Here is a 23717-nt window from a genome sequence, read left to right as displayed (position 1 = left end):
TACAAGAAGACTGACTCTTCCTACTCTCTATGTCTGAACAATTCCTGTGACAATAGTTATAGCTTCCGATGCCACACTTCAGGTTTACTGTATCCCTTGGACCTTCTTATTGACTATGGAACACGGAAATTGCATCGGAAATAAATACAAGCGGCACAATGCCGACTTAAGTACAAGAAGACTGACTCTTCCTACTGTCTATGGTTTGAATCATTCCTGTGTCACTAGTTATAGATTCTGATGCTTCACTTCAGGTTTACTGTATCCCTTGGACCTTCTTATTGACAATGAAATACAGAAATTGCATCGGAATTAAATGCAAAAGGCACAAGTACAAGAAGACTGACTCTTCTTACTGACAATGGTTTGAACCATTCCTGTGACACTAGTTATAGATTCCGATGCCTCACTTCAGGTTTACTATATCCCTCGGTCCTTCTTATTGTCGATGAAACACAGAAATTGCATCGGAATTAAATACAAAAGGCACAATGCCGACTTAAGTACAAGAAGTCTGACGCTTCCTACTGTCTATGTTTTGAACCATTCCTGTGACACTAGTTATGGATTCCGATGCTTCACTGCAGGTTTACTGTATCCCTCTGACCTTCTTATTGACGGTGAAACACAGAAATTACATCGGCATTAAATAGAAAAGGCACAATGCTGACTTAACTACAAGACGACTCACTCTTCTTACTGTCTATGTTTTGAACCATTCCTCTGACACTAGTTATAGATTCCGATGCTTCACTTCAGGTTTACTGTATCCCTTGAACCTTCTTATTGACGATGAAACTCAGAAATTGCATCGGAATTAAATACAAAAGGCACAAATCCGACTGAGTACAAGAAGACTGACTCTTCTTAGTGTCTATGTTTGAACAATTCCTGTGACACTAGTTATAGATTCCGATGCCTCAATTCAGGTTTACTGTATCCCTTGGACCTTCTTATTGACGATGGAACACTGAAATTGCATCGGAATTAAATACAAGAGGCACAATGCCGACTTAAGTACAAGGAGACTGACTCTTCTTACTGACTATGTTTGAACCATTCCTGTGACACTAGTTATAGATTCCACTGCTTCACTGCAGGTTCATTCTATCCCTCTGACCTTCTTGACGATGAAACACAGATATTGCATCAGAATTAAATAGAAAAGGCACAATGCCGACTCAAGTACAAGAAGACTGACTCTTCCTACTGTCTATGTTTTGAATCATTCCTGTGACACTAGTTATAGATTCCGATGTTTCACTTCAGGTTTACTGGATCCCTCTGACCTTCTTATTGAAGATGATACACAGAAATTACATCGGAATTAAATAGAAAAGGCACAATGCTGACTTAAATACAGGAAAACTGACTCTCCTTACTGTCTAAGTTTGAAACATTCCTGTGACACTAGTTATAGATTCCGATGGTTCACTTCAGGATTACTGTATACCTCTCACCTTCTTATTGACTATGAAACACAGAAATTGCATTGGAATTAAATACAAAAGGCACAATGCCGACACAAGTGCAACAAGACTGACTCTTCCTGCTGTCTATGTTTTAAACCATTCCTGTGACACTAGTTATAGATTCCGGTGCTTCACTTCAGGTTTACTGTATCGCTCTGACCTTCTTACTGACGATGAAACACAGAAATTACATCGGAATTAAATAGAAAAGGCACAATGCCGACTAAAGTACAAGAAGACTTACTCTTCCTAGTGTCTATGTATTGAATTATTCCTGTGATACTAGTTATAGATTCCGATGCCACACTTCAGGTTTACTGTATCCCTTGGACCTTCTTATTGACAATGAAATACAGTAATTGCATCGGAATTAAATACAAAAGGCACAAGTACAAGAAGACTGACTCTTCTTACTGACTATGGTTCGAACCATTCCTGTGACACTAGTTATAGATTCCGATGACTCACTTCAGGTTTACTGTATCCCTCAGACCTTCTTATTGTCGATGAAACACAGAAATTGCATCGGAAAGAAATACAAAAGGCACATTGCCGACTTAAGTACAAGAAGACTGACGCTTCCTACTGTCTATGTTTTGAACCATTCCTGTGACACTAGTTATGGATTCCGATGCTTCACTGCAGGTTTACTGTATCCCTCTGAACTTCTTATTGACGATGAAACACAGAATTTGCATCGGAATTAAATAGAAAAAGCACAATGCCGACTAAAGTACAAGAAGAATGACGCTTCCTACTGTCTATGTTTTGAATCATTCCTGTGACTCTAGTTACAGATTCCGATGCTTCACTTCGGGTTTACTGTATCCCTCTGACCTTCTTATTGACGATGAAACATAGAAATTACATCGGCATTAAATAGAAAAGGCACAATGCTGACTTAACTACAAGACGACTCACTCTTCTTACTGTCTATGTTTTGAACCATTCCTCTGACACTAGTTATAGATTCCGATGCTTCACTTCAGGTTTACTGTATCCCTTGAACCTTCTTATTGACGAAGAAACACAGAAATTGCATCGGAATTAAATACAAAACGCACAAATCCGACTGAGTACAAGAAGACTGACTCTTCTTACTGTCTATGTTTGAACAATTCCTGTGACACTAGTTATAGATTCCGATGCCTCAATTCAGGTTTACTGTATCCCTTGGACCTTCTTATTGACGATGGAACACTGAAATTGCATCGGAATTAAATACAAGAGGCACAATGCCGACTTAAGTACAAGGAGACTGACTCTTCTTACTGACTATGTTTGAACCATTCCTGTGACACTAGTTATAGATTCCAATGCTTCACTGCAGGTTCATTCTATCCCTCTGACCTTATTGACGATGAAACACAGATATTGCATCAGAATTAAATAGAAAAGGCACAATGCCGACTCAAGTACAAGAAGACTGACTCTTCCTACAGTCTATGTTTTGAATCATTCCTGTGACACTAGTTATAGATTCCGATGCTTCACTTCAGGTTTACTGGATCCCTCTGACCTTCTTATTGAAGATGATACACAGAAATTACATCTGAATTAAATAGAAAAGGCACAATGCTGACTTAAATACAGGAAAACTGACTCTCCTTACTGTCTAAGTTTGAAACATTCCTGTGACACAAGTTATAGATTCCGATGGTTCACTTCAGGATTACTGTATACCTCTCACCTTCTTATTGACGATGAAACACAGAAATTACATCGGAATTAAATAGAAAAGGCACAATGCTGACTTAACTACAAGAAGACTGACTCTTCCTGCTGTCTATGCTTTGAACCATTCCTGTGACTCTACTTATAGATCCCGATGCTTCCCTTCAGGTTTTCTGTATCCCTTGGACCTTCTTATTGACGATGAAACACAGATATTGCATCGGAATTAAATACAAAAGGCACAATGCCGACTTAAGTACAAGAAGACTGACTCTTCCTACTGTCTATGTTTGAACAATTCCTGTGACACTAGTTATAGATTCCGATGCCACACTTCAGGTTTACTGTATCCCTTGGACCTTCTTATTGACGATGGAACACGGAAATTGCATCGGAATTAAATACAAGCGGCACAATGCCGACTTAAGTACAAGAAGACTGACTCTTCTTACTGACTATGTTTGAACCATTCCTGTGACACTAGTTGTAGTTTCCGATACCTCACTTCAGGTTTACTGTATCCCTTGGACCTTCTTATTGACGATGAAACACAGAAATTGCATTGGAATTAAATAGAAAAGGCTCAATGCCGACTTAACTACAAGAAGACTGACTCTTCCTACTTTCTAAGCTTTGAACCATTCCTGTGACACTAGTTATGGTTTCCGATGCTTCACTTCAGGTTTACTGTATCCCTCTGACCTTCTTATTGACGATGAAAGACAGAAATTGCATCGGAATTAAATAGAAAAGGCTCAATGCCGACTTAAGTACAAGAAGACTGACTCTTCCTACTGTCTATGGTTTGAATCATTACTGTGTCACTAGTTATGGATTCTGATGCTTCACTTTAGGTTTACTGTATCCCTTGGACCTTCTTATTGACAATGAAATACAGAAATTGCGTCGGAATTAAATGCAAAAGGCACAAGTACAAGAAGACTGACTTTTCTTACTGACAATGGTTTGAACCATTCCTGTGACACTAGTTATAGATTCCGATGCCTCACTTCAGGTTTTCTGTATCCCTCGGACCTTCTTATTGTCGATGAAACACAGAAATTGCATCGGAATTAAATACAAAAGGCACAACGCTGACTTAAGTACAAGAAGACTGACGCTTCCAACTGTCTATGTTTTGAACCATTCCTGTGACACTAGTTATAGATTCCGATGCTTCACTGCAGGTTTATTGTATCCCTCTGACCTTCTTATTGACGATGAAACACAGAAAGTGCATCGGATTTAAATAGAAAAGGCACAATGCCGTCGTAAGTACAAGAAGACTGACTCTTCTTACTTTCTATGTTTTGAACCATCCCTGTGACACTACTTATAGATTCCGACGCTTCACTTCAGGCGTACTGCATCCCTGGACCTTCTTATTGACGATGAAACACAGAAATTGCATCGGAATTAAATACAAAAGGGACAATGCCGACTTAAGTACAAGAAGACCGACTCTTCCTACTGTCTATCTTTTGAACCATTCCTGTGACACTAGTTATCGATTCCGATGCTTTACTTCAGGTTTACTGTATCCCTCTGACCTTCTTATTGACGATGAAACACAGAAATTGCATCGGAATTAAATAGAAAAGGCACAATGCCGACTAAAGTACAAGAAGACTTGCTCTTCCTAGTGTCTATGTTTTGAATCATTCCTGTGACACTAGTTATAGATTCCGATGCCTCACTTCAGGTTTACTGTATCCCTCTGACCATCTTATTGACGATGAAACACAGAAATTGCATTGGAATTAAATACAAAAGGCACAATGCCGACTCAAGTACAAGAAGACTGAATCTTCCTAGTGTATATGTTTTGAACCATTCCTGTGACGCTAGTTATAGATTCCGATGCTTAACTTCAGGTTTACTGTATCCCTCGGACCTTCCTATTGACGATGAAACACAGAAATTACATCGGAATTAAATAGAAAAGGCACAATGCTGACTTAACTACAAGAAGACTGACTCTTCATGCTGTCTATGTTTTGAACCATTCCTGTGCCTCTACTTATAGATTCCGATGCTTCACTTCAGGTTTTCTGTATCCCTTGGACCTTCTTATTGACGATGAAACACAGATATTGCATCGGAATTAAATACAAAAGGCACAATGCCGACTTAAGTACAAGAAGACTGACTCTTCCTACTCTCTATGTCTGAACAATTCCTGTGACAATAGTTATAGCATCCGATGCCACACTTCAGGTTTACTGTATCCCTTGGACCTTCTTATTGACTATGGAACACGGAAATTGCATCGGAAATAAATACAAGCGGCACAATGCCGACTTAAGTACAAGAAGACTGACTCTTCCTACTGTCTATGGTTTGAATCATTCCTGTGTCACTAGTTATAGATTCTGATGCTTCACTTCAGGTTTACTGTATCCCTTGGACCTTCTTATTGACAATGAAATACAGAAATTGCATCGGAATTAAATGCAAAAGGCACAAGTACAAGAAGACTGACTCTTCTTACTGACAATGGTTTGAACCATTCCTGTGACACTAGTTATAGATTCCGATGCCTCACTTCAGGTTTACTATATCCCTCGGTCCTTCTTATTGTCGATGAAACACAGAAATTGCATCGGAATTAAATACAAAAGGCACAATGGCGACTTAAGTACAAGAAGACTGACGCTTCCTACTGTCTATGTTTTGAACCATTCCTGTGACACTAGTTATGGATTCCGATGCTTCACTGCAGGTTTACTGTATCCCTCTGAACTTCTTATTGACGATGAAACACAGAATTTGCATCGGAATTAAATAGAAAAAGCACAATGCCGACTAAAGTACAAGAAGAATGACGCTTCCTACTGTCTATGTTTTGAATCATTCCTGTGACTCTAGTTACAGATTCCGATGCTTCACTTCAGGTTTACTGTATCCCTCTGACCTTCTTATTGACGGTGAAACACAGAAATTACATCGGCATTAAATAGAAAAGGCACAATGCTGACTTAACTACAAGACGACTCACTCATCTTACTGTCTATGTTTTGAACCATTCCTCTGACACTAGTTATAGATTCCGATGCTTCACTTCAGGTTTACTGTATCCCTTGAACCTTCTTATTGACGATGAAACACAGAAATTGCATCGGAATTAAATACAAAAGGCACAAATCCGACTGAGTACAAGAAGACTGACTCTTCTTAGTGTCTATGTTTGAACAATTCCTGTGACACTAGTTATAGATTCCGATGCCTCAATTCAGGTTTACTGTATCCCTTGGACCTTCTTATTGACGATGGAACACTGAAATTGCATCGGAATTAAATACAAGAGGCACAATGCCGACTTAAGTACAAGGAGACTGACTCTTCTTACTGACTATGTTTGAACCATTCCTGTGACACTAGTTATAGATTCCAATGCTTCACTGCAGGTTCATTCTATCCCTCTGACCTTATTGACGATGAAACACAGATATTGCATCAGAATTAAATAGAAAAGGCACAATGCCGACTCAAGTACAAGAAGACTGACTCTTCCTACAGTCTATGTTTTGAATCATTCCTGTGACACTAGTTATAGATTCCGATGCTTCACTTCAGGTTTACTGGATCCCTCTGACCTTCTTATTGAAGATGATACACAGAAATTACATCGGAATTAAATAGAAAAGGCACAGTGCTGACTTTAATACAGGAAAACTGACTCTCCTTACTGTCTAAGTTTGAAACATTCCTGTGACACTAGTTATAGATTCCGATGGTTCACTTCAGGATTACTGTATACCTCTCACCTTTTATTGACTATGAAACACAGAAATTGCATTGGAATTAAATACAAAAGGCACAATGCCGACACAAGTGCAACAAGACTGACTCTTCCTGCTGTCTATGTTTTAAACCATTCCTGTGACACTAGTTATAGATTCCGGTGCTTCACTTCAGGTTTACTGTATCGCTCTGACCTTTTTATTGACGATGAAACACAGAAATTACATCGGAATTAAATAGAAAAGGCACAATGCCGACTAAAGTACAAGAAGACTTACTCTTCCTAGTGTCTATGTTTTGAATTATTCCTGTGATACTAGTTATAGATTCCGATGCCACACTTCAGGTTTACTGTATCCCTTGGACCTTCTTATTGACAATGAAATACAGTAATTGCATCGGAATTAAATACAAAAGGCACAAGTACAAGAAGACTGACTTTTCTTACTGACTATGGTTCGAACCATTCCTGTGACACTAGTTATAGATTCCGATGACTCACTTCAGGTTTACTGTATCCCTCGGACCTTCTTATTGTCGATGAAACACAGAAATTGCATCGGAAAGAAATACAAAAGGCACAATGCCGACTTAAGTACAAGAAGACTAACTCTTCTTACTGACTATGTTTGAACCATTCCTGTGACACTAGTTATAGTTTGCGATGCCTCACTTCAGGTTTACTGTATCCCTTGGACCCACTTATTGACGACGAAACACAGAAATCGCATCGGAATTAAATACTCGTACAAAAGGCTCAATTCCGACTTAACTACAAGAAGACTGACTCTTCCTACTGTCTATATTTTGAACCATTCCTGTGACACTAGTTATAGATTCCGATGCTTCACTTCAGGTTTACTGTATCCCTCTGACCTTCCTATTGACGATGAAACACAGAAATTGCATCGAAATTAAATAGAAAAGGCTCAATGCCAACTTAAGTACAAGAAGACTGACTCTTCCTACTGTCTATGTTTTGAATCATTCCTGTGACACTAGTTATAGATTCCTATGCTTCACTTCAGGTTTACTGTATCCCTTGGACCTTCTTATTGACAATGAAACACAGAAATTGCATAGGAATTAAATACAAAAGTCACAATGCCGACTTAAGTACAAGAAGACTGACTCTTCTTACTGACTATGGTTTGAAGCATTCCTGTGACACTAGTTATGGATTCCGATGCCTCATTTCTGGTTTACTGTATCCCTTGGACCTTCGTATTGACGATGAAATACAGAAATTGCATCGGAATTAAATACAAAAGGTACAATGCCGACCTAAGTCCAAGAAGACTGATGCTTCCTACTGTCTATGTTTTGAACCATTCCTGTGACACTAGTTATAGATTCCGATGCTTCAATTCAGATTTACCGTATCCCTCTGACCTTCTTATTGACGATGAAACACAGAAATTGCATCGGAATTAAATAGAAAAGGCACAATGCCGTTTCAAGTACAAGAAGACTGACTCTTTGTACTGTCTATGATTTGAATCATTCCTGTGACACTAGTTATAGATTCCGATGCTTCACTTCAGGTTTACTGTATACCTCTGACCTTCTTATTGACGAAGAAACACAGAAATTACATCGGAATTGAATTGAAAAGGCAAAATGCTGACTTAAGTATCAGAAGGCTAACACTTCATACTGTCTATGTTTTGAACCATTCCTGTGACACTAGTTTTAGATTCCGATGTTTCACTTCACGTTTACTGTATCCCTCTGACCTTCTTATTGACGATGAATCACAGAAATTGCATTGGAATTAAATACAAAGGCACAATGCCGACTCAAGTACAAGAAGACGGACTCCTCCTACTGTCTATGATTTGAACCATTCCTGTGACACTAGTTACACATTCCGATGCTCCACTTCAGGTTTACTGTATCCCTCTGACCTTTTTATTGACGATGAAACACAGAAATTGCATCGGAATTAAATACGAAAGGCACAATGCCGACACAAGTACAAGAACACTGACTCTTCCTGCTGTCTATGTTTTAAACCATTCCTGTGACACTAGTTATAGATTCCGGTGCTTCACTTCAGGTTTACTGTATCCCTCTGACCATCTTATTGACGATGAAACACAGAAATTACATCGGAATAGAATAGAAAAGGCACAATGCTGAATTAAGTACAAGATGACTGACTCTTCTTACTGTCTAAGTTTGAACCATTCCTGTGACACTAGTTATAGATTCCGATGCTTCACTTCAGGTTTACTGTATCCCTCTGACCTTCTTATTGACTATGAAACACAGAAATTGCATTGGAATTAAATACAAAAGGCACAATGCCGACACAAGTACAAGAAGACAGACTCTTCCTGCTGTCTATGTTTTAAACCATTCCTGTGACACTAGTTATAGATTCCGGTGCTTCACTTCAGGTTTACTGTATCCCTCTGACCATCTTATTGACGATGAAACACAGAAATTACATCGGAATAGAAAAGAAAAGGCACAATGCTGACTTAAGTACAAGAACACTGACATTTCATAATGTCTATGTTATGAACAATTCCTGTGACACTAGTTATAGTTTCGGATGCTTCACTTCACGTTTACTGTATCCCTCTGACCTTCTTATTGACGATGAAACACAGAAATTGCATCGGAATTAAATACAAGCGGCACAATGCCGACTCAAGTACAAGAAGACTGACTCTACCTACTGTCTACTTTTTGAACCATTCCTGTGATACTAGTTATAGATTCCGATGCTACACTTCAGGTTTACTGTATCCCTCTGACCTTCTAATTGACGATGAAACACAGAAATTGCATCGGAATTAAATACAAAAGGCACAATGCCGACTCAAGTACAAGAAGACTGACTGTTCCTACAGTCTACGTTTTGAACCATGCCTGTGACACTAGTTATAGATTCCGATGCTTCACTTCAGGTTTACTGTATCCCTCTGACCTTCTTATTGACGATGAAACACAGAAATTACATCGGAATTGAATAGAAAAGGCACAATGCTGACTTATGTACAAGAAGACAGACTCTTCTTACTGTCTATGTTTGAACCATTCCTGTGACACTAGTTGCAGATTCCGATGCTTCACTTCAGGTTTACTGTATCCCTCTGTCCTTCTTATTGACTATGAAACACAGAAATTGCATTGGAATTAAATACAAAAGGCACACTGCTGACTTAAGTACAAGAAGACTGACACTTCATACTGTCTATGTTTTGAACCATTCCACTGACACTAGTTATAGATTCCGATGCTTCAGTTCACGTTTACTGTATCCCTCTGACCTTCTTATTGACGATGAAACACAGATATTGCATTGGAATTAAATACAAAAGGCACAATGCCGACTCAAGTACATGAAGACTGACTCTTCCTACTGTCTATGTTTTGAACCATTCCTGTGACACTAGTTATAGTTTCCGATGCTTCACTTCAGGTTTACTGTATCCCTCTGACCTTCTTATTGACGATGAAACACAGAAATTGCATTTGAATTAAATACAAAAGGCACAATGCCGACTCAAGTACAAGAAGACTGACTCTTCATCCAGTCTATGTTTTGAACCATTCCTGTGACACTAGTTATAGATTCCGATGCTTCACTTCTGGTTTTCTGTATCCCTCTGACCTTCTTATTGAAGATGAAACTTATAAATTACATCGGAATTAAATAGAAAAGGCAGAATGCTGACTTAAGAACAAGAAGACTGACTCTTCTTCCTTTCTATGCTTTGAATAATTCCTGTGACACTGGTTATAGATTCCGATGCCTCACGTCAGGTTTCCTGTATCCCTTGGAACTTCTTATTGACGATGAAACACAGAAATTGCATCGGAATTAAATAGAAAAGGCACAATGCCAACTAAAGTACAGGGTGAGAGACTCTTCCTCCTGTCTATGTTTTGAATCATTCCTGTGACACTAGTCATAGATTCCGATACTTCACTTCTGGTTTGCTGTATCCCTCTGGCCTTCTTATTGACGATGAATCACAGAAATTGCATTGGAATGAAATACAAAAGGCACAATGCCGACTCAAGTACAAAAAGACTGACTCTTCCTACTGTCTATGTTTTGAACCATTCCTGTGCCACTAGTTATAGATTCGGATGCTTCACTTCGGGTTTACTGAATCCCTCTGACCTTCTTATTGACGATGAAACACAGAAATTAAATCGGGATTGAATAGAAAAGGCACAATGCTGACTTAAGTACAAGAAGACCAACTCTTCTTACTGTCTATGTTTGAACCATTCCTGTGACACTAGTTATAGATTCCGATGCTTCACTTCAGGTTTACTGTATCCCTTGGACCATCGTATTGACGATGAAACGCAGAAATTGCATCGGAATACAATACAAAATGCACAATGCCAACTTAAGTACAAGAAGACTGACTCTTCCCACTATCTAATATTTGAACCGTTCCTGTGACACTAGTTATAGAATCCGATGCTTCACTTCAGGTTTACTGTATCCCTCTGACCTACTTATTGACGACGAAACACAGAAATTGCATCGGAGTTAAATAGAAAAGGCACAATGTCGACATACGTACAATTAGACTGACTCTTCCTACTGTCTATGTTTTGAACCATTCCTGTGACACTTGTTATAGATTCCGATGCTTCACTTCAGGTTTACTGTATCCCTCCGACCTTCTTATTGACGATGAAACACAGAAATTACATGTGAATTAAATAGTAAAGGCACAATGCTGACTTATGTACAAGATGACTGACTCTTCTTACTGTCTATGTTTTGAACCCATCCTGTGACACTAGTTAATGATTCCGATGCTTCACTTCAGGTTTACTGTATCCCTTGGACCTTCTTATTGACGATGAAACACAGAAATGGCATCGGAATTAAATAGAAAAGGCACAATGCCGATTTATGTACAAGAAGACTGACTCTTCTTACTGTCTATGGTTGAACAATTCCTGTGACACTAGTTATAGATTACGATGCCTCACTTCAGGTTTACTGTATCCCTCTGACCTTCTTATTGACGATGAAACACAGAAATTACATCGGAATTGAATAGAAAAGGCACAATTCTGACGTAAGTACAAGAAGACTGACTCTTCTTCCTGTCCATGTTTTGAACCATTCCTGTGACACTAGTTATAGATTCCGATGCTTCACTTCAGGTTTACTGTATCCCTTGGACCTTCTTATTGACGATGAAACACAGAAATTGCGTTGGAATTAAATACAAAAGGCACAATGCCGACACAAGTGCAACAAGACTGACTCTTCCTGCTGTCTATGTTTTAAACCATTCCTGTGACACTAGTTATAGATTCCGGTGCTTCACTTCAGGTTTACTGTATCGCTCTGACCTTTTTATTGACGATGAAACACAGAAATTACATCGGAATTAAATAGAAAAGGCACAATGCCGACTAAAGTACAAGAAGACTTACTCTTCCTAGTGTCTATGTTTTGAATTATTCCTGTGATACTAGTTATAGATTCCGATGCCACACTTCAGGTTTACTGTATCCCTTGGACCTTCTTATTGACAATGAAATACAGTAATTGCATCGGAATTAAATACAAAAGGCACAAGTACAAGAAGACTGACTTTTCTTACTGACTATGGTTCGAACCATTCCTGTGACACTAGTTATAGATTCCGATGACTCACTTCAGGTTTACTGTATCCCTCGGACCTTCTTATTGTCGATGAAACACAGAAATTGCATCGGAAAGAAATACAAAAGGCACAATGCCGACTTAAGTACAAGAAGACTAACTCTTCTTACTGACTATGTTTGAACCATTCCTGTGACACTAGTTATAGTTTGCGATGCCTCACTTCAGGTTTACTGTATCCCTTGGACCCACTTATTGACGACGAAACACAGAAATCGCATCGGAATTAAATACTCGTACAAAAGGCTCAATTCCGACTTAACTACAAGAAGACTGACTCTTCCTACTGTCTATATTTTGAACCATTCCTGTGACACTAGTTATAGATTCCGATGCTTCACTTCAGGTTTACTGTATCCCTCTGACCTTCTTATTGACGATGAAACACAGAAATTGCATCGAAATTAAATAGAAAAGGCTCAATGCCAACTTAAGTACAAGAAGACTGACTCTTCCTACTGTCTATGTTTTGAATCATTCCTGTGACACTAGTTATAGATTCCTATGCTTCACTTCAGGTTTACTGTATCCCTTGGACCTTCTTATTGACAATGAAACACAGAAATTGCATAGGAATTAAATACAAAAGTCACAATGCCGACTTAAGTACAAGAAGACTGACTCTTCTTACTGACTATGGTTTGAAGCATTCCTGTGACACTAGTTATGGATTCCGATGCCTCATTTCTGGTTTACTGTATCCCTTGGACCTTCGTATTGACGATGAAATACAGAAATTGCATCGGAATTAAATACAAAAGGTACAATGCCGACCTAAGTCCAAGAAGACTGATGCTTCCTACTGTCTATGTTTTGAACCATTCCTGTGACACTAGTTATAGATTCCGATGCTTCAATTCAGATTTACCGTATCCCTCTGACCTTCTTATTGACGATGAAACACAGAAATTGCATCGGAATTAAATAGAAAAGGCACAATGCCGTTTCAAGTACAAGAAGACTGACTCTTTGTACTGTCTATGATTTGAATCATTCCTGTGACACTAGTTATAGATTCCGATGCTTCACTTCAGGTTTACTGTATACCTCTGACCTTCTTATTGACGAAGAAACACAGAAATTACATCGGAATTGAATTGAAAAGGCAAAATGCTGACTTAAGTATCAGAAGGCTAACACTTCATACTGTCTATGTTTTGAACCATTCCTGTGACACTAGTTTTAGATTCCGATGTTTCACTTCACGTTTACTGTATCCCTCTGACCTTCTTATTGACGATGAATCACAGAAATTGCATTGGAATTAAATACAAAGGCACAATGCCGACTCAAGTACAAGAAGACGGACTCCTCCTACTGTCTATGATTTGAACCATTCCTGTGACACTAGTTACACATTCCGATGCTCCACTTCAGGTTTACTGTATCCCTCTGACCTTTTTATTGACGATGAAACACAGAAATTGCATCGGAATTAAATACGAAAGGCACAATGCCGACACAAGTACAAGAACACTGACTCTTCCTGCTGTCTATGTTTTAAACCATTCCTGTGACACTAGTTATAGATTCCGGTGCTTCACTTCAGGTTTACTGTATCCCTCTGACCATCTTATTGACGATGAAACACAGAAATTACATCGGAATAGAATAGAAAAGGCACAATGCTGAATTAAGTACAAGATGACTGACTCTTCTTACTGTCTAAGTTTGAACCATTCCTGTGACACTAGTTATAGATTCCGATGCTTCACTTCAGGTTTACTGTATCCCTCTGACCTTCTTATTGACTATGAAACACAGAAATTGCATTGGAATTAAATACAAAAGGCACAATGCCGACACAAGTACAAGAAGACAGACTCTTCCTGCTGTCTATGTTTTAAACCATTCCTGTGACACTAGTTATAGATTCCGGTGCTTCACTTCAGGTTTACTGTATCCCTCTGACCATCTTATTGACGATGAAACACAGAAATTACATCGGAATAGAAAAGAAAAGGCACAATGCTGACTTAAGTACAAGAACACTGACATTTCATAATGTCTATGTTATGAACAATTCCTGTGACACTAGTTATAGTTTCGGATGCTTCACTTCACGTTTACTGTATCCCTCTGACCTTCTTATTGACGATGAAACACAGAAATTGCATCGGAATTAAATACAAGCGGCACAATGCCGACTCAAGTACAAGAAGACTGACTCTACCTACTGTCTACTTTTTGAACCATTCCTGTGATACTAGTTATAGATTCCGATGCTACACTTCAGGTTTACTGTATCCCTCTGACCTTCTAATTGACGATGAAACACAGAAATTGCATCGGAATTAAATACAAAAGGCACAATGCCGACTCAAGTACAAGAAGACTGACTGTTCCTACAGTCTACGTTTTGAACCATGCCTGTGACACTAGTTATAGATTCCGATGCTTCACTTCAGGTTTACTGTATCCCTCTGACCTTCTTATTGACGATGAAACACAGAAATTACATCGGAATTGAATAGAAAAGGCACAATGCTGACTTATGTACAAGAAGACAGACTCTTCTTACTGTCTATGTTTGAACCATTCCTGTGACACTAGTTGCAGATTCCGATGCTTCACTTCAGGTTTACTGTATCCCTCTGTCCTTCTTATTGACTATGAAACACAGAAATTGCATTGGAATTAAATACAAAAGGCACACTGCTGACTTAAGTACAAGAAGACTGACACTTCATACTGTCTATGTTTTGAACCATTCCACTGACACTAGTTATAGATTCCGATGCTTCAGTTCACGTTTACTGTATCCCTCTGACCTTCTTATTGACGATGAAACACAGATATTGCATTGGAATTAAATACAAAAGGCACAATGCCGACTCAAGTACATGAAGACTGACTCTTCCTACTGTCTATGTTTTGAACCATTCCTGTGACACTAGTTATAGTTTCCGATGCTTCACTTCAGGTTTACTGTATCCCTCTGACCTTCTTATTGACGATGAAACACAGAAATTGCATTTGAATTAAATACAAAAGGCACAATGCCGACTCAAGTACAAGAAGACTGACTCTTCATCCAGTCTATGTTTTGAACCATTCCTGTGACACTAGTTATAGATTCCGATGCTTCACTTCTGGTTTTCTGTATCCCTCTGACCTTCTTATTGAAGATGAAACTTATAAATTACATCGGAATTAAATAGAAAAGGCAGAATGCTGACTTAAGAACAAGAAGACTGACTCTTCTTCCTTTCTATGCTTTGAATAATTCCTGTGACACTGGTTATAGATTCCGATGCCTCACGTCAGGTTTCCTGTATCCCTTGGAACTTCTTATTGACGATGAAACACAGAAATTGCATCGGAATTAAATAGAAAAGGCACAATGCCAACTAAAGTACAGGGTGAGAGACTCTTCCTCCTGTCTATGTTTTGAATCATTCCTGTGACACTAGTCATAGATTCCGATACTTCACTTCTGGTTTGCTGTATCCCTCTGGCCTTCTTATTGACGATGAATCACAGAAATTGCATTGGAATGAAATACAAAAGGCACAATGCCGACTCAAGTACAAAAAGACTGACTCTTCCTACTGTCTATGTTTTGAACCATTCCTGTGCCACTAGTTATAGATTCGGATGCTTCACTTCGGGTTTACTGAATCCCTCTGACCTTCTTATTGACGATGAAACACAGAAATTAAATCGGGATTGAATAGAAAAGGCACAATGCTGACTTAAGTACAAGAAGACCAACTCTTCTTACTGTCTATGTTTGAACCATTCCTGTGACACTAGTTATAGATTCCGATGCTTCACTTCAGGTTTACTGTATCCCTTGGACCATCGTATTGACGATGAAACGCAGAAATTGCATCGGAATACAATACAAAATGCACAATGCCAACTTAAGTACAAGAAGACTGACTCTTCCCACTATCTAAGATTTGAACCGTTCCTGTGACACTAGTTATAGAATCCGATGCTTCACTTCAGGTTTACTGTATCCCTCTGACCTACTTATTGACGACGAAACACAGAAATTGCATCGGAGTTAAATAGAAAAGGCACAATGTCGACATACGTACAATTAGACTGACTCTTCCTACTGTCTATGTTTTGAACCATTCCTGTGACACTTGTTATAGATTCCGATGCTTCACTTCAGGTTTACTGTATCCCTCCGACCTTCTTATTGACGATGAAACACAGAAATTACATGTGAATTAAATAGTAAAGGCACAATGCTGACTTATGTACAAGATGACTGACTCTTCTTACTGTCTATGTTTTGAACCCATCCTGTGACACTAGTTAATGATTCCGATGCTTCACTTCAGGTTTACTGTATCCCTTGGACCTTCTTATTGACGATGAAACACAGAAATGGCATCGGAATTAAATAGAAAAGGCACAATGCCGATTTATGTACAAGAAGACTGACTCTTCTTACTGTCTATGGTTGAACAATTCCTGTGACACTAGTTATAGATTACGATGCCTCACTTCAGGTTTACTGTATCCCTCTGACCTTCTTATTGACGATGAAACACAGAAATTACATCGGAATTGAATAGAAAAGGCACAATTCTGACGTAAGTACAAGAAGACTGACTCTTCTTCCTGTCCATGTTTTGAACCATTCCTGTGACACTAGTTATAGATTCCGATGCTTCACTTCAGGTTTACTGTATCCCTTGGACCTTCTTATTGACGATGAAACACAGAAATTGCGTTGGAATTAAATACAAAAGGCACAATGCCGATTTAAGTACAAGGAGACTGACTCTTCTTACTGTCTATGTTTGAAAAATTCCTGTGACACTAGTTATAGATTCCGATGCCTCACTTCAGGTTTACTGTATCCCTTGGACCTTCTTATTGACGATGGAACACAGAAATTGCATCGGAATTAAATACAAAATGCACAATGCCGACTTATGTACAAGAAGACTGACTCTTTTTACTGACTATGTTTTGAACCATTCCTGTGACACTAGTTATAGCTTCCGATGCCTCACTTCAGGTTTACTGTATCCCTTGGACCTTCTTATTGACGATGAAACACAGAAATTGCATCGGAATTAAATACAAAAGGCACAATGCCGACTTAAGTACAAGAAGACTGACTCTTCCTACCGTCTATGTTTTGAACCATTCCTGTGACACTAGTTATAGATTACGATGCTTCACTTCAGGCTTTCTGTATCCCTCAACCTTTTTATTGACGATGAAACACAGATTTTGCATCGGAATTAGATACAAAAGGCACATTGCCGACTTAAGTACAAGAAGACTGACTCTTCCTACTGACTATGTTGTGAACATTTCGTATTAGACCAGTTTTAGATTCCGATGCATCACTACATATTTACTGTATCCCTTGGACCTTCTTATTGATAGTGAAACACAGACATTGCGTCGCAATTAAATACAAAAGGCACAATGCCGACTTAAGTGCAAGAAGACTGTCTCTCTTACTGTCTATGGTTGAACAATTCCTGTGACACTAGTTATAGATTCCGATGCATCACTTCAGGTTTACTGTATCCCTTGGACCTTCATATTGACGATGGAACACAGAAATTGCATCGGAATTAAATACAAAAGGCACAATGCCGACTTAAGTACAAGAAGACTGACTCTTCTTACTGACTATGTTTAGAACCATTCCTGTGACACTAGTTAAAGTTTCCGATGCCTCACTTCAGGTTTACTGTATCCCTCTGACCTTCTTATTGACGATGAAACACAGAAATGGCATCGGAATTAAATAGAAACGGCACAATGCCGACTTAAGTACAAGAAGACTGACCCTTCTTACTGTCTATATTTGTACTATTCCTGTGACAGAAGTTATGGATACCGATGCCTCACTTCAGGTTTACTGTATCCCTTGGACCTTCTTATTGACGATGAAACACAGAAATTGCATCGGAATTAAATACAAAAGGCACAATGCCGACTTAAGTACGAGAGGACGGACTCTTCCTACTGCCTATGCTTTGAACCATTCCTGTGACACTAGTTATTGAATCCGATGCTTCACATCAGGTTTACTGTATCCCTCTGACGTTCGTATTGACGATGAAACACAGAAATTGCATCGGAATTAAATAGAAAAGGCACAATGCCGACTTAAGTACAAGAAGACTGACTCTTCCTACTGTCTATGTTTTGAATCATCCCTGTGACACTAGTTATAGATTCCGATGCTTCACTTCAGGGTTACTGTATCCCTTGGACCTTCTTTTTGACAAAGAAACACAGAAATTGCATCGGAATTAAATACAAAAGGCACAATGCCGACTTCGGTACAAGAAGACTGATTCTTCTTACTGACTATGTTTTAAACCATTCCTGTGACACTAATTATAGATTCCGATGCCACACTTCAGTTTAACTGTATCCCTTGGACCTTTTTTTTTGACGATGAAACACAGAAATTGCATAGGAATTAAATACAAAAGGCACAATCCTGACTTAAGTACAAGAAGACTGACTCTTCCTACTGTCTATATTTTGAACCATTCTTGTGACACTAGTTATAGATTCCGATGCTTCACTGCACTTTTACTGTATCCCTCTGACCTTCTTATTGACGATGAAACACAGAAATTACATCGGAATTGAATAGAAAAGGCACAATGCTGACATAAGTACAAGAAGACTGACTCTTCCTACTGTCTATGTTTTGAATCATCCCTGTGACACTAGTTATAGATTCCGATGCTTCACTTCAGGGTTACTGTATCCCTTGGACCTTCTTTTTGACAAAGAAACACAGAAATTGCATCGGAATTAAATACAAAAGGCACAATGCCGACTTAAGTGCAAGAAGACTGTCTCTCTTACTGTCTATGGTTGAACAATTCCTGTGACACTAGTTATAGATTCCGATGCTTCACTTCAGGTTTACTGTATCCGTCTGACCTTCTTATTGACGATGAAACACAGAAATTGCATCGGAATTAAATACAAAAGGCACAATGCCGACTCAAGTACAAGAAGACTGACTCTTCCTACAGTCTATGTTTTGAACCATTCCTGTGACACTAGTTATAGATTCCGATGCTTCACTTCAGGTTTACTGTATCCGTCTGACCTTCTTATTGACGATGAAACACAGAAATTGCATCGGAATTAAATACAAAAGGCACAATGCCGACTCAAGTACAAGAAGACTGACTCTTCCGACTGTCTATGTTTTGAACCATTCCTGTGACACTAGTTATACATTCCCATGCTTCACTTCAGGTTTACTGTATCCCTCTGAACTTCTTATTGACGATGAAACACAGAAATTGCATCGGAATTATATACAAAAGTCACTATGCCGACTTAAGAACAAGAAGCCTGACTCTTGCTACTGTCTATGTTTTGAACCATTCCTGTGACACTAGTTATAGATTCCGATGCGTCACTTCAGGTTTACTGTATCCCACTGACCTTCTTATTGCCGATGAAACACAGAAATTACATCAGGAATTAAATACAAAAGGCGCAATGCCGACTTAAGTACAAGAAGACTGACTCTTATTAATGTCTGAGTTTTGAACCATTTCTGTGACACTGGTTATAGATTCCGATGCTTCACTTCAGGTTTATTGTATCCCTTGGACCTTCTTATTCACGACGAAACACAGAAATTGCATCGGAAATAATAGAAAAGGCACTATGCCGACTTAAGTACAAGAAGACTGACTCTTCCTACTGCCTATGTTTTGAACCATTCCTGTGACACTAGTTATGGATTCCGATGCTTCACTTCAGGTTTACTATATCCCTCTCAACTTCTTATTGACGATGAAACACGGAAATTGCATCGGAATTAGATACAAGAAGCACAATGCCTACTTAAATACAACAGGACTGACTCATCTTACTGTCTGTGTTTTGAAACATTCCTGTGACACTAGTTTTAGATTCCGATGCTTCACTTCAGGTTTACTGTATCCCTTGGACCTTCCTATTGACGACGAAACACAGAAATTGCATCGGAATTAAATAGAAAAGGCACAATGCCGACTTAAGTACAAGAAGACTGACTCTTCCTACTGTCTATGTTTTAAACCATTACTGTGACACTAGTTATAGATTCCGATGCTTCATTTCAGGTTTACTATATCCCTCTGAACATCTTATTGACGATGAAACACAGAAATTGCATCGGAATTAGATACAAAAAGCACAACGCCTACTTAAATTCAAGAGGACTGACTCATCTTAATGTCTATGTTTTGAAACATTCCTGTGACACTAGTTATAGATACCGATGCTTCACTTCAGGTTTACTGTATCCCTCTGACCTTCATATTTACGATGAAACACAGAAATTGCATCGGAATTAATTAGAAAATGCACATTGCCGACTTAAGTACAAGAAGACTGACTCTTCTTACTGTCTATGTTTTGAACCATTTCTGTGACACTAGTTATAGATTCCGATGCTTCACTTCAGGTTTACTGTATCCCTCTGACCTTCCTATTGAAGATGAAATACAGAAACTGCATCGGAATTAAATAGAAAGTCACAATGCCGACTCAAGTACAAGAAGACTGACTCTTCTTACTGTCTATGTTTGAACCATTCCTGTGACACTAGTTATAGATTCCGATTCTTCACTTCAGGTTTACTGTATGCCTTGGATCTTCTTATTGACGATGAATCACAGAAATTTCATCGGAATTAAATAGAAAAGGCACAATGCCGACTTATGTACTAGAAGACTGACTCATCTTACTGTCTATGTTTTGAACCACTCCTGTGACACTGGTTATTGATTCCGATGCTTCACTTCAGGTTTACTGTATCCCTCTGACCTTCTTATTGACGATGAAACACAGAAATTGCATCGGAATTAAATACAAAAGGCACAATGCCGACTTAAGTACAAGAAGACTGACTCTTCTTACTGTCTATGTTTTGAACCATTCCTGTGACACTAGTTATGGATTACGATGCTTCACTTCAGGTTTACTGTATCCCTTGGACCTTCTTACTGACGATGAAACACAGAAATTGCATCGGAATTAAATACAAAACTCACAATGCCGACTGATGTACAAGAAGACTGACTCTTCTTACTGTCTATGTTTGAGCAATTCCTGTGACACTAGTTATAGATTCCGATGCTTCACTTCAGGTTTACTGTATCCCTTGGACCTTCTTATCGATGATGAAACACAGAAATTGCTTCGGAATTAAATACAAAAGGCACAATGTCGACTTAAGTACAAATAGACTGAGTCTTCTTATTGTCTATGATTTGAACCACTCCTGTGACACCAGTTATAGATTCCGATGCTTCCCTTCAGATTTACTGTATCCCTTGGACCCTCTTATTGACGACGACACACAGAAATTGCATCGGAATTAGTAGAAAAGGCACAATGCGGACTTACGTACAAGTAGACTGACTCTTCCTACTGTCTATCGTTTCAAACATTCCTGTGACACTAGTTATAGATTTCGATGTTTCACTTCAGGTTTACTGTTTCCTTCTGACCTTCTTATTGACGATGATACACAGAAATTGCATCGGAGTTATATACAAAAGGCACAATGCCGACTTAAGTACAAGAAGACTGACTCTTCTTACTGTCTATGTTTGAACCATTCCTGTGACACTAGTTATAGATTCCGATGCTTCAATTCAGGTTTACGGTATCATTTGGATCTTCTTATCGCCAATGAATCACAGAAATTGCATCGAAATTAAATAGAAAAGGCAAAATGCCGACATATGTACCAGAAGACTGACTTATCTTACTGTCTTTGCTTTGAACCATTCCTGTGAAATCAGTTATTGATTCCGATGTTTCACTTCAGGTTTACTGTATCCCTCTGACCTTCTTATTGACGATGAAACACAGAAATTGCATCGGAACTAATAGAAGAGGCACAATGCAGACTTAAGTACAAGTAGACTGACTCTTCCGACTGTCTATCTTTTGAACCATTCCTGTGACACTAGTTATAGATTCTGATGTTTCACTTCAGGTTTACTGTATTTTTCTGCCCTTCTTATTGACGATGAAACACAGAAATTGCATCGGAATTATATACAAAAGGCACAATGCCGACTTAAGTACAAGAAGACTGTCTCTTCTTACTGACTATGTTGTGAACATTTCCTGTGAGACCAGTTTCAGATTCCGATGCTTCATTATATGTTTACTGTATCCCTTGGACCTTCTTATTGACGATGAAAGACAGAAATTGCATCGGAATTAAATACTAAAGGCACAATGCCGACTTAAGTACAAGAAGACTGACTATTCTTACTCTCTATGTTATGAACCTTTACTGTGAGACCGGTTTTAGATCCCGATGCTTTACTTTCGGTTTACTGTATTACTTGTACCTTCTTATAGACGACGAAAAACAGATATTGCATCGGAATTAAATAGAAAGTGCACAATGCTGACTTAAGTACAAGAAGCCTGACTCCTCTTACGGACTATGCTTTGAACCATTCCTGTGACAATAGTTTTAGACTCCGATGCTTCACTTCAGGTTTACTGTATCCCTCTGACCTTCTTAATGATGATGAAACACAGAAATTGCATCGGAATCAAATAGGAAAGGCACAATGCCGACTTAAGTACAAGGAGACTGACTCTTCCTACTCTCTATGATTTGAACCATTCCTGTGACACTAGTTATAGATTCCGTTGCTTCACTTCAGGTTTACTGTATCCCTCTGACCTTCTTATTCACGATGAAACACGGAAATTGCATCGGAATTAAATACATAAGGCACAATGCCGACTTAAGTACAAGAAGACTGACTCCTCCTACTGTCTATGGTTTGAACCATTCCTGTGACACTAGTTATAGATTCCGATGCTTCACTTCAGATTTACTATATCCCTCTGAACTTCTTATTGACGATGAAACACAGAAATTGCGTCGGAATTAGATACAAAAAGCACAATGCCTACTTAAATACAAGAGGACTGACTCTTCTTACTGTCTATGTTTTGAAACATTCCTGTGACACTAGTTATAGATTCCGATGCTTCACTTCAGGTTTACTGTATCCCTCTGACCTTCATATTGACGATGAAACACAGAAATTGTATCGGAATTGAATAGAAAAGGGACAATGCAGACTTAAGTACAAGAAGACTGACTCTTCTTACTGTCTTTGTTTTGAACCATTTCTGTGACACTAGTTATAGATTCCGATGCTTCACTTCAGGTT

This window comes from Schistocerca serialis, chromosome 5 (genome assembly GCF_023864345.2).
Source record: "Schistocerca serialis cubense isolate TAMUIC-IGC-003099 chromosome 5, iqSchSeri2.2, whole genome shotgun sequence".
In the NCBI taxonomy this organism is placed as follows: domain Eukaryota; kingdom Metazoa; phylum Arthropoda; class Insecta; order Orthoptera; family Acrididae; genus Schistocerca; species Schistocerca serialis.
This window is presented reverse-complemented; position numbering follows the sequence as displayed.